This window comes from Pinus tabuliformis, chromosome X (genome assembly GCF_031772625.1).
Source record: "Pinus tabuliformis cultivar Carrire ecotype Pingquan chromosome X, CPIR1, whole genome shotgun sequence".
NCBI lineage: Eukaryota > Viridiplantae > Streptophyta > Pinopsida > Pinales > Pinaceae > Pinus > Pinus tabuliformis.
In genome coordinates, this window is record NC_142308.1 from 220,188,239 (window position 1) to 220,202,376 (window position 14,138).

Here is a 14,138-nt window from a genome sequence, read left to right on the forward strand (position 1 = left end):
AATGAACAATTAAACCAGGAATATATGCTAGCATACATGTACAATAAAGAGGAGCTTTGGCTACTAGGGTTGGGCCCTAACCCAAGAGCTTCAACCCTCTAAGTTAATTCAGTGTTGGCTCAAAACAAAACACACCTTTATTATAAAAACCATGAATTACATCAAAAAGTGTCACAAGTCTTGTAGCTCGAAAATAAAGTAGATTTTTACAATAAAAAATCCTCAGTCCTACTGAAATCCTAAGCCTCTCTACTTATACATCTGAAGTCTCCAAGGACTTCCTTAAAATTAGGGAGGCTCGGCTCCCAAACTCGAGATAAACTAGTGCTTTGACTTTCACTTGCTTGTCTATCTTCTAGTCCTCACGATTTGGCTGTTTGCACTCCAAGATGATGGAGGAGTATTCAAATGGAGGGGTAGTAAATGAGGAGGATTTCCCTCCTATAATTCCTCTCCCTTGTCGCATTCGAGCTTTTACCAAAGTCTTTGCCAAAATTCCCTATTTTTATCCTTTATTCCCACATTAAATGAAAATTAGGCCACAAAGCAAAATATCCAACTCTAACTTATCTCATATGAAAAATATAATCAAAAGTATGCAATAAGTTGTGAGAATAGTTTGTTTGACTAAGCTAGGAGGTGAATTAAGGCCCATATAATCACCCAATGACAAGGCTCATCATCATCACCCTATCGAAATTGTTGCTCATCCTTTGAGAAACTTAGTCAACGTACTTGTCCTTCATGGCTCTGGTAGCCTCTCTGACATACCATGCTTCTGTTGTGGTCTCTTCTTCTTGTTCATAGAAGCTTGCTTTCCTTTCTACTTCTTCCCACTGTCTCTTTTCCTCTTCTTCTTTTCTCCCTCTTAGCATCCCTAGGAGTAGAGGTGGACTAAGTTTTAGGCCTATCCAATTGACCTTCAACATTTGTATTGATTGCTTATACATAGGTGTCCTGTTGAGTGCCTCTCTCAACCTTTGAGGGTAGTGATATTCTCTAATCTTCAAGCTGTGTGGCAGTGTGTTCCATCTCCTTAAGCAGGCATGTATACTATCATATCCTAGCTCAGAATTAGTCCCCAAACATTCATTTCTATGAGGGCCATGTTGTGCAAGTAAAACTCAACCGTTCTGGCCCTATTCTCTAATGTACTTTGATCACAAAGTTCAATAAACTGCCTATAGTCCTGAAATGGCATGGTGCCCCTTTGTACTAGTGTTTTAATCTGTAATTGCAGCCATTGTTCTCTGAGGTAAAGAGCATAGGATTTAGCTGGCATCCTATAGTGGATGGCCTCCAAGGAGAGGCTAGCCATACCTGCTAGTTGGTTTCCCTTTCCTGTAGTTGTCCTATCAAGTTGATCTCTCATTATTTCTTCTCGGTCTCTGAAGCCACTTAGCTCTTTTGTTTCTTACTGCTCCCCTACCTTGCTTTCCAATTTTTGTGCTCTCTGTAACTTTTTATGTGGATCTTGTAGGTTGGCCTTACCCTTTTAGGAAGTTTATATGGAACTAGGCCTCCTTACATAGGTGATTGGTCACTTAGGGGAAGAAATTTTGTCTCTTGTTGTAGGGGAATCTTCAATCTCAATAGGGATTTCTGTTGATATTTGTGGCTTCCCTTGTTTCATTCTTGTTCTGAAATATAGAGGAGTTTGCCTCCTTCTTTTCCCTTTTTTCTTGACTGGGGTGCTAAGAGCATTGACGGTAGTTGCTGCCTCCCTCTCAGGGACCTCTGGAGACACCCTAGGTGACTGCTCCTTTTGTTCTTCCCCTTCTGTTTCAATACCTTCTTCCTCTCTGTTTTTCTTATCTTCTTCCTTTTGATGTTCTTTCTCATCTCCATCAGTTTCTTCCTTTGTTTCCTCATATGTTCCAACATCATCCTCCTTCTCTTCTACTTCATCATGTTCCTCTACTAGGTTCTTGTTCATCCATCTCATCCCCATCTAGCTTTGTATCTTATTCTTCTTGTTTTGCCTCCTCATTACTGACAGAAGGACTAACATCATAGGTGGGGGTTTTGATCTCATCCTTTTCTAGTAAGTCTCTAAATACTGACCAGGTTATAGCGATCCTGAGGGTTTGGAGGGAATCCTCAATGAGGATCCTTATCAACCCATGGTGATCTAGTTGTTGGGAATTACCTTCATTTACTTTGTTGTTGGAGTCTATGAGTGATTGCATCAGGAAATAGGGTATGCTCAGTCTTTGGTTAACTGGTAGCCATAATTCTTCAAGCATCCTAAAATGGTTGCCATAAACAACACTGTATCTGTTGTCACTCTCAAATTTCTTTTGAAATTATTAAAGAAAGAAATGTTCAAAGTTAACCACAAACCAACTTTTAAGATTAGGATCTAGCCTTCCTAATTGTCAGAGAGTGCTCTCTCTTTATGGTTTAATTTTTTTTTAGTTAAAATGATTTTAGGCTAGTTCTTGCTGCACTTGGGTTTTTTATTTGAATTTGGGTGGTGGGATCACTTACTTAGATGAAAAAGGGTTGTTTTTTACCATTGGGCTATGGAGTCAAATGTCAAACAAACAAGACCGGATCAAGATTTACAAAAAAAAGAAGTGTCTACAAGGCAATATAGGTGAGTTATCACAGATCTCAAAGGCTAGATGGTGAAGTGGTTTCTAATCGGATCCAGGGAGAAATTAAGGTTTCGCTAGGCCAAATTATGGAAGGAATGAAAGAGGTCAATTGGGATGGGAGAGCAATTAAGGGTTCTCAAATCTGGATATCAGAGGAAAACATATAGATTAATAACAGTGAAAAACAGAGTGTACTTAAACAAATTCTAAGTCATATTTCCAGTTAATTCATTTAAATTTGGAAAACATTTAAGTTTATGAAACACATAAGAAAGTAACAAAATCAGGAAAAGAAGATACTTCACTGCAAGTAGCTCATCTCATGAATCATGTAGTGCAATGCTCCTGTTACTTGCTCCAGTCAATTGACTCAAAAATTGGTACAATCACCCTTAGGTTTAAGATCAAAATAACTCTACAAATGTATAGTAATCCACCCTCAATACTTCGAATTATGAAGTATTTATACAAAAGGAATTTACAAAATATCTCAAACTGCATTGAGAACTAATCTAGGAAAAGGAAATATCTTCATGCAAGAAGATAGAGACAGCTATTGAATTGTTGTTTGCTATCCTTGTTATTTAGGTTCTGTTGTCTTTTAGTCTTTGATATTTTTCCCTTTAATTTGCTTGGTTGTTTGGTCTTCACGCTGGATGTCATATTTACTTATGACCTTCATCTGATACACTTTCATCTGATACACTTTGACCTCATTGACCTGTCAATATCCTTTACTGTGCTTTTTACTTTTACTGTACATTTCAAACTTTTACTGTGTATTTCAAAAGTAAATTGTTTAGTTTTTTCCCATGTCTCAGCATCTAGTAGTTGGATATTGATCATCTTTCTGTATATTTCATCTATTTGTCTTTCAACTATATTTCTTTATCTGCCTCCTCCGTTTAGTCTTTTTAACTGTATGCTTTGCCACCTTCTTTCATTTTTACCTTTTACTTTAAATCTTACTCACTCTTTCATACTTCTGTGCTTTTAGTAAAAATGATTTTTACTAAATGACACATGTAGAATAATTTTTTTTTCTTGGAGAGTAGTTTGTAAGAATCTTTTGTTGTGCTAGTGAAAATGATTTCATCTCTGTTTTAACATTTACCGTGTAAACTGTTTCCTTTTGCTTTGTTTCATGTTTAAACTTGATGTTATGTTTGTACACAAAACTCCTACTAAATGAAGCCTTTGAATAAATTTCCTGAAAATCTGGAGCAAACAAATTTTGTGACTAGTATCAAAACTTGTTTGTCCAATCTCCTAGCCTTGTTAATTACCTGCAAAATAAAACAATTATTAGTAAAGCATAGGTCTTTGGGGAAGGAAATGAATGGCTTTATTGAACTGCCATGTCTATGGACAGAGTCCAAAGCGTGTTCAAGCACAGAAGGTGGTCAAACTTGGTCACAAAGGTTCAGGGTTTAGAGTTTGTCTGCAGAGGTGTTTGCAACAAAATAACAATAAAAAGGGTAAAAGAGGGGTTTTTTTGGCTTTTAATGGATAACAGTCACGTTTGGCGCGGAATTTCATAATATGAACAGTGAATTGTTTAGTCTTGATAGTTTGAGGAGTGGTAATTCCATCCAATGCATTACAAGATATGGTCGGATTCATTTCTTCTTTCTCAATGCGATCATTCACTTTTTGAACTTTTTTCTTCTTGATATGTCCTTCTATCTTGAGAGTTTGAGGAGTGGTAATTCTTGCCAATGCTTTACAAGATATGGTCAGATTCATTTCTTGATGCTCAATGTGATCTTTCACTTCTTGAACATTTTTCTTCTTGATATGTCCTTCTATCTTGAGAGCTTGGGGAGTGGTAATTCTTGCCAATGCTTTACAAAATATGGTCGGATTCATTTCTTCTTTCTCTGGGGTTCGTTCTTGGTGTATATCCTCTTCTTTTTTGGCGGGGAGGCAGTTTCGAGGGACATCGCATCGCTTTTGGCAATCAGGTGACATTTCCTTGAGAGCACTCGAGTTCACCAAAAGTTGCCACATAGTCGAAAAGGGTCTGAGAAAAACCACAAATCTCGTGTGCTCTCAGGCGAGTAAAGTTCAAAAAGGAAGCCAACGTGATATGGATGTGTGTCGTCAGATCTGAGGGTGGAAGATCGGATGAATGTTGTGTGGTGAAGTTGCATGGAGGGAAAGTGGGCGGAGATTTGCGCGGCCCGGGGGATTAACTACAAATAATTGTAATTAATTAATGAACGAGGCGGGGATTAAAATATAATGAGTGGGGTTTATGTAGTGGGACCAGAGTTAATGTAGCACGGTTAATTAAATAATGTAGGGGGGGGAAGAAAACATAGGATAAAGGGTCTTTTATGGGTTTTTAGGGAAATTAATAAGGGGAAAGAGATTTTTTGAATGGGGAATGGGTTTCAGACTAGGGAAAAAAGGGGTTTTGGGTAGGGGAATGACCTTTGGAGGGTAATTTGCTAGGAAAATGTGTGAAACCAAGTGGCAAGGGTGAAAATGAAGGGATAAGGGAATTTTAATAAGAAATGATGGGATAATGGGGAAATTAGTAAGTATGTAGTGGTGGGTGAAATGAAATGAGGGGAAGTTAATCAAATCAGCTTGTGAACATCCTTTCACTTTGATAACTGCTCTTGCAGACTGAAACATATGATTAAGAATAATAAATGTGCTTATGGTTTAACATCCTTGTACTTTTGCAACCTTTCTTCTACCTACCCTTTACTTACCCTAACATTTTTTGTTCACTTAATTGGGTGAATTTAAGCTAGCAGACCCTTTCTTTCCTTTTTATTTTGAAAGGAAAACTATCTAATTTTAACCTTATATCTTCCAATGGCTCAGATTACACTGTTAAGTACATTTTATTTCTCTACCTAACTACTGATCTACCAAGATTAAACAGTTTGGCTAGATCTTTATTCTCTAACTATAAACATGAAATTTAAAGCATGAACTAGTCAAGATTAAACTATTTGACTATCATGGGTTGTGGCATTTATGACAAGCTACACACAACCATTATTTTTCATAATAAAGTAAAAAGTAGTGGCACTTGGACTTGCACACTTTCATGATCTGTTTTTGTTTGGGGTTCATATTTTTTCACTTTTTTGATATTTTCTTATTCTTTTTGTCCTTTGATATTTCTTTTAGGACATACCCTCTTTACATTTTTTAATTTTTATTATGGAAAACATTTTGCAGAATGAAAAAGTATGTACAATATTACAAGACCAACCACAACCAATTAAAAATTATGAATCTTATTATTATAAGACCCTAATAGTATCTATGGAATGGTAGATGAGGTGACGGGGTATGGTGAATGGGGTGGATGGTAATGAATGATGGTGGCAGATGACGTGGAGCAATGGTGGTGGCTCGCTACAGGCGTAGGGAGTGTACGGGATGTTCATCAGCCTTGAACCCCTGTAGCAATCTCAAGTTGTAGATCTTGGTCAAACACCTTGATACCATGGTCAACTTCGGGGGTTGAGCCTGAGTTATAATTCATGCTCGTTTCTCCCCCACAGAGCACTTTATCTGCCTCTCAAACCCACACGTACTTAAATCTTGTGCTACCGCTCGAACTTTAATATGGTTTAGGGCCCCACCTTACATCGGATTTCAATTCCATTTAAAATAAACCACTGTTTTCGGCCTTTTGCATTCTCTTTTGATTTTAAAAATAATTTCCTATTTTCCACCTAACTGTCTACTTTGTTGAAGGTGGCTAAGTTAATTGGCCACATTTTCACTTATAAACCAACTACCTTGTAACCTTTACAACTTTTGATCAAATGATGCATATGTGTGAGTGAGCGGGATACTTACCTGTGGTCTCAATGCCATGTTGTAGTTTTCAAAGATCAGAGGTGTTGCATTGTTTATTTGCTGCATGGTCATTCTTCTTCCTCCTCTGTTGTCTGTTGATGGTGTCTGTGACTGAAGATCTGATGCTACCACTATTGTGGAGCTCCTGGATCATCCTAGTGAAGACCTGTAGCTGATGATTGATATATTATGTGGGATAGGCTACTACAGGATTTCCTATAGGATGTCTTGTAGCTGATGATTAATATTATGTGGGATAGGCTACTACAGGATTTCCTATAGGATGTCCTATAGCTGATGTCCTGTTGTTGGCTGGGGTTGTGAAGATGCTACAATGAATTGACAGAGGGAGTAGGAGTGAGTGTGGATGTAGGGATGATGGTAATGGATGAGGTGATGGGTTAGATCATGTCTAGAATGAATTTTTGGGACCTAATCAATCTACCATTGAGGGGATCCTGTAGGAATATAGGGAATCTTATACAAAACACAATCTTCACCTTAATTTGAAGCAAAGAAGTAAAAAACAATGGAATTGATGGAGGGATGCATGGTAAGGAGTGGAGGAGATGAAAATATGTGAGGTAGGGTTCCCTTTGGATCTTCTCTTTTCTCCTTGATTGTCTTTCTCACCCACCTGCAAATAACAATAATGTCATTTTTCCTTCTTTTTTTTGAAAAACACCTAGGATTCCTCAGAGAGGTTTTCACCCTACATGTTTTCCCTAGGCACCTCAACGAAGGTTTTCACCCAGGGATCTTCTTATTCTTTTTTCATTTTTTTCTCATCGTTGGGCCGCCTCATGAGGTTTTCAACCCAAATATGAGACTCAGGGGCCTAATGGAGGTTTTCACCTTAATCCTTTTTTTCTCTTTTTTTAGTGACCTGATGAGGGAGGAGCTGGAACTTGGTCCACCATCATCATTGTCTTATTGATATTGTTAATGAACTCTTGTTTTGATAAAGGCCTCTTGTACATTTTCAATCGGTGTCCATTAACAAGCAATGGAATGGCTTCTTCATCTATAGTTCTAATTTGCACTGAACCATTATCATGGTATTTTTCCACCACATAAGGTCTAAGCCATCTTTTCCTTAGCTTGCTCTTAATGTATTTATACCTAGAATCATATAACAATGCCCAATCGCCGCCTTGAAATTACTTCTCCTTAATATGTATGTAGGAGGGCCCACATTTTGAATTCATCCAAGCCATTCAAATGGAACAATCATTCTTTCTGTGCATGACTGAGATCCAAATCTAGTTGGGTTGCCATCCTAAATGTGTTATATCCAAACTCAATGGACAACAAATCCTTTTTCACATAGACCAGCTCATAGGGTGTAAATCTAATGGTGGTATTCCATGTTGTATTATAGGCCAGGTGGCCTCAACTAGTCTCTCTATGTAAACCTTTCTTAATGTTGCTCACTACCTTTGTTAAGATTCTCTCCAATGCCCTGTTGGTCACCTCCACTTGCGCATTAGCTTGTGGATGATAAGGAGTGGAGGTCCTATGCTTGATTTTGTGATGGCTGAGTAGTTATTCAATCATGTTGGAGCTAAATCGGTTGCCTTGGTCTGTGACTAGCTCTCTAGGGTACCCAAATTTGTAGAATATATTCTCCCTTAGGAACTTAGCCACCTTCTCTTCTGTTGCTGCCTTAATTGCCTTGGCTACAACCCACTTAGTCAAATAATCAGTGCACACAATAATGTACTATTTTTTCTTTTAAGGAGGGTTGATAGGCCCAATGAAGTCCATGCCCCACTTGTCAAATGGCTTGAAAGTCACTTGAGGTTGTAGGGGAATTTCATCTCTTCAAGTAAGCTTTCCCATCCTCTGGCACTGATCACACTGACTAATGTACTTTTTCACATCCTGATAAAGAGTGGGCCAATAATAGCCTACTTGTAACAATTTGAATGATGTTCTCTTTGCTACAAAGTGACCTCCACAAGGCCCATCATGACAGGTCAGAAGGATGTCAAAAACTTCCTCTTCCCTTACACACCTTCTCAAGATTTGATCTGGGACAAGTTTGAAAAGATTGCCGCCAATCCTGGTGAAGGGGGCGCTTTTCCTGACTATCTTGCTGTTTTCTTTGGAGGGCAAGTTTTGTGGGAACTGTGCTAATACCAAATAGTTTGCTATATCAGCAAACCATGGGAAGAGAACTGAAATAACAAACAAATGCTCGTCTGGTAACTGGTCATCCACCATTCCTTCTTCACCTGCAGGAAGATTCATCCTAGATAGAAAGTCTGCAACAACATTTTCCTTACCAGGCTTATCAACAATAGCTAGATCAAATTACTATAACAAAAGAAACCATCTTATAATTCTAGCATTCATATCTGGTTTGTTCATTAAATATTTGATTGCAGCATGGTCAGTATGAACAAATGTTTGATAGCCTGTAATGTAATGCCTAAATTTGTTTAATGGATGCACAACATCCAGGAGTTCCTTTTTGGTCACAGTATAATTTAGCTAAGATTTTGACAGGTTCTTACTGATAAAATAGATGGCATATGGAAATTTCTCCTCTACCTGACCTAAATATGTTCCTATGGCTTTGTGTGAGGCATCAACATGAATGTGAAAAGGGAGGGCCCAGTTTGGGCCTCAAAGAATTGGTGCAGTGGTCAACTTACCCTTTAAAATGTCTAAGGCCTCTTGACAACTTTTTTACCATATAAACTCATAATCTTTGGCCAACAACCCAAACAAAGGAGAGGCCAACTTGCTGAAGTCCTTTATGAACCTTTGGTAGTATCCAGCTAACCCCAAGAAACTCCTGACATCTCTCTACTTTTGTGGTGGTGGGACCCTTTGGATGATTTCTATTTTATTTGGGTCTAGCTGCAGTCCTTGTTGAGATATTGAATGACCTAGCACAGTCCCTTTAGTAATTAAGAATTCAAGTTTTTCTAAACTGGGAGTGGTTGGGCTAATCTATCAAGAAAGGGTTGATTTACTTTAAGATTTTTTCCTCTCTTTCTTCCTCAACCTCCCTATGTGGAGAGGAAGGTTGGTTATCTAGGAGAATTCTCCCAGATCTTAGGCTGATCTCTTGGATTTATACAACATAAACTGGGTATGTTGTCTCTCCATTATACACTTGCTGAGCCTACCTATTGTTTGGGTTTAGACTTGGCTAGGCAAGCATCTGGGGTTTCTCAGGTGGAGAAGAGTGCAGGAGTTGTGGTTGGGTAGGTGGTGGAGGAAATAGGGTTGGAACATTATTGAATTAGGGCATCCACCCCTGGAGTGGGGTATTCCATTGAGGTTGTGGTTGAACGTAAGGTTGAAATCATTGGCTGGCTGGCTGGGAATGATACTGAGATGCATAAGACCAAGGAGGGGGTGTAGACCGAGAAGGATGAGCAAGGGGTCCCCAAGAAGGTATATTTGTGGTTTGGTTGGGGTTGTAATATGCATGGGATGACCCTTGCATACCCTGTTGGTATGGTCTAGGCCCAGGAAGTCTCCTTTGGTTGATGTAGCAAAGCTGCTCAGTGACCCCTTCAGCTGCTTGATATATAGCTTTGAGTTCGGGTAAAGAAGGGAACTTGTTTGTGGAGTGGTTTTCTTCACAGACAAAGAAAATATCAATATAGTTCAATGGACATTCGTTCCTAGGATGCCTCCTAGCACATCTAGGACAAAAGATGGCTAAGGCTCTCTCCACTTCCTCTTGCTTCCTTTTGATATTCATGGTGTCCAATTGCAAGGCAAGGGTTTGTAGCATCTCACTTTTGAAATCTTCTAGCATATTTCCAATTTCACCCTTGATAGATGAGTTGGAAGATTATGTATTGGCCATAGGTTGACTACTCCTACCCTTTTTCTTGGCTGCCCTAGAATGGTTTCTAAAGAAAGTTTTGATATCCTCATAGGTAATTGGTAGATATCTCCTCCTGCTAACAAATGTAAGGTATCCAGAAGATCTTCCCTTACTCCTCTAAGCAGGACCATCTTTAATGACTCGAGCTAAAGTGTGCACGTGGCCCTTTTGTAACTGAGCTGGAATCTTTCTTCGTAGTCTTCTAGGGGTTCATCCTAGCCTATGGTCATCCTGAAATCTCTTCTTTAGTGCATAGGGGTTGATATTCTTCATCTTAGTGTCCCAATTGGTTTCCCTGATGGGGAAGGTACCCTCAATTCTCTCTCTATTCCCTCTGTCATTTTGGTTTTCAGCCATTGGTTTAGTAGGAATGGGTTCTTCCTCTTCTTCTTCCCCTGTAGGTTCTTCAAATATGTCAGTTCACCTAAAGGTTCTTCCATTTCACTCACCGAAGAAGAGAGAAGGTTGACTATTGGATACAGTGGGGGTATTTGTTAAGAATTTACCTAACTTTTCCCTATTCCTATGAGGCATGAAAGGAAATGTTTTTGGGTTGGTTTTTGGACGATTTTTTTAAATCTAGAAAGTACTTTGCAGAAATGAAATTGCTGATTGAATGAAAACTAATGACAAAAAAAAAAAAACTACTTGTTGAATTGAAATTCTACTTGCAAAATGAAATTGTTGATTGAATGAAGACCACTAACAAAAAAACTACTTGCTGAATTGAAATTCTACTTGTAGAATGGAAAGGAAAGCAAATAATGACAAATGAAAGAAAGGAAGCTACTAGATTAATTTTGCATAAATAAACTAATAGAAGAGAATTGAAGTCTAGAATTAGAAGAAAAGAAAGCAGTAATCACATTCTACTCTGACACGTCCTCGACAATAGTGCCAAAAAGTGATGAGCGTCACTATTGCAACAAGGATACTATAACTCCTGGGCTACTAGATTTACTTATCAACCCGAGGTTCATACAAACTTGGAAGTGACAGTGCTATATGCACAAGTAAAAGTGAAGGTCCTTCCTATTGTCACTGTTCATCTGGCAAGAGACCCCAGGGGTTCCAAGCCAAACTTCTATAGGGTCAGAAGAAGCTTGATTCTTTGATGGAAGAAGATAAAATCTATTCTAACTACTGTAATGAAGAAAACAACATGTAATGCTAAATCACACCATAACCTAATTAACCATTTAAACAGCTATGCTAAGAAGAATTGCTAAATCAACACTAACCTAATGCTACTATCTAAGTTACAAAAGTAAAGGGCATCAAACTATACCCGTGTGTAAGCAAGGAAGCTAAACTAGATCTGTTTTCAAGTGGAAGAGAAATCGGAGATCGAAATCGGTGAAAGGAGGACATAAGGAAGCAACAGTGCATAAGAACCATTGGATCAGTCGGGTTAACGGAAGATGAGTAGTAGAGATCATATCGTAGGAGCTTATGTAAATATATGGATAGATTAATCATGAACAGGGTTAATGGAAGATGAGTGGAAAAGATCTTATCACAAGAGATGAAGTGAATAAATGGACAAACAGGATGTACGAGAGATGAGCAACAGAGATCGTATTGCAGGAAATGAAGTGAATAGATGGACGAATAGGATGAACGGGAGATGAGCGGTGAAGATCGTAACGCGGGAGATCAAGTTAATGGATGGATGGACAAGATTAACTGAAGATGAGCGGCAGAGATCGTATCGCGGGAGATTAAGTTAATGGATGGACATATAGGCTTAATTGAAGATGAGTGGCAGAGATCTTATTAAGGAAGATTAGCAGAAGAGATCGTATCACAGGAGATTACATAAATAGATGGATAGATCAATTAATGAACAGGGTTAATGGAAGATGAGCGGTGAAGATCTTATCACAAGAGATGAAGTGAATAGATGGACGAACAAGATGAATGAGAGATGAGCGGCAGATATCGTATCGCAGGAGATTAAGTTAATGGATGGATAGACAGGATTAACTGAAGATGAGTAGTAGAGATTGTATCACGGTAGATTAAGTTAATGGATGGATGGATAGGATTAACTGAAGATGAACGGCAAAGATCTTATTGCGGAAGATGAGCGGTGGAGATCATATTACAAGAGGTTATGTAAATAGATAGATAGATTGATCAATGAATAGGGTTAACGGAAGATGAGTGGCGAAGATCTTCTCGCAAGAGATGAAGTGAATAGATGGATGAACAGGATGAATGAGAGATGAGCAGTGGAGATTGTATCGCGGGAGATAAAGTGAATAGATGGACGAACATGATGAACGGGATATGAGCGGCGGAGATCGTATTGCGGGAGATTAAGTTAATGGATGGATAGACAGGATTAACTGAATATGAGTGGTAGAGATCTTATTGCGGAAAAAAAAATGTGCAGAAATGATGGAGCGGGTTTTCAGAGGTGGTATGCAGTTTCTCGTGCGCCTTAAAAGTTGTAAGTGGAATTCTAAAATTTTACGTGATTAGCCTAACCAAGTGACACGCAGCACAAGGAAACCAATTTTCTCGTGCAAGAATCTGTGCAAGATTGTGCGATAGCCGTTGGATCAGGCGAGACTGATCAACGATGGAGATTGGCCAAGCTAGTTGGTGAGTGGGTGACACAATAGCCGTTGGATCGAGGGTGCGATAGATCAACGGTGGAGATTTGGAGTGCATAAAGTAGGTGGAAGACTTCATGCAAGATTGCTTGATCACCATTGCATCAAGCAAGACAGATCGACGATGGAGATTTAAAGCACATAAAGTCAAGCATTGAAATGAATCAGACGGTGATTGGTCAGGTTTGTTGTGGATCAGACAGTAAGGAAATTATGCATGAAGAAAGTGCTGAAGGAAACGAGAGTATGCGTGACATCGTATTACAGAAAGAAGGTGATGGAATAGCTGACAATGAAAGGAACCAAGTAACAATGAAATGAAACAAGTAACTGCATCAAACAACAAACTCCAAATCTCATGCAAGAACTAGAAACCTATGTTTTTGGGGTCGCTGAAGGGTATCTTCCTCAAGTCATGGTCCCAAAGGGAGGAGGTGAGGCTAAGGCACTTGTGGACAACCTTATGGTGATCTTTTTCTCCTAGCTAACCTGCTAATTGAAAGAAGGCACAAATGGAAGCAAACTAAAGCACAACCGATCTACTCTACACTACTGTAATGGAAATGCAACTACTTAAGCAAATGAACAATTAAACCATAAATCTATGCTATACTACTGTAATGGAAATGCAACTACTTAAGAAAATGAATAATTAAACCAGGAATCTATGCTAGCATACATGTACAATAAAGAGGAGCTTTGGCTACTAGGGTTGGGCCCTAACCCAAAAGCTTCAGTGCTCTGAGTTAACTCAATGCTAGCTAAAAAAAAACTCATATTTATTATTAAAACCATGAATTACATAAAAAATTGTCACAAGTCTTGTAGCTTGAAAATAAAGTAGATTTTTACAATAAAAAGTCCCCAATCCTACTAAGGTCTTAGGCCTCTCTAATTATACATCTAAAGTCTCCAATGACTTCCTTAAAATTAGGGAGGCTTGGCTCCCAAACTCGAGATAAATTGGTGCTTTGACTTTCACTTGCTCGACTGTCTTCTAGTCCTCATGATTTGGCTATTTGCACTCCGAGCTGATGGAGGAATATTCAAATGGAGGGGTAGTAAATGAGGACAATTTCCCTCCTATAATTCCTCTCCCTTGTCCCATTCGATTTTTGACCAAGGTCTTTTCCAAAATTCCCCGTTTTTATCCTTTATTCCTGCATTAAATGTACATTATACCACAAAACAAAATATCCAACTCTAACTCATCTCATAAACAAAATATAATCA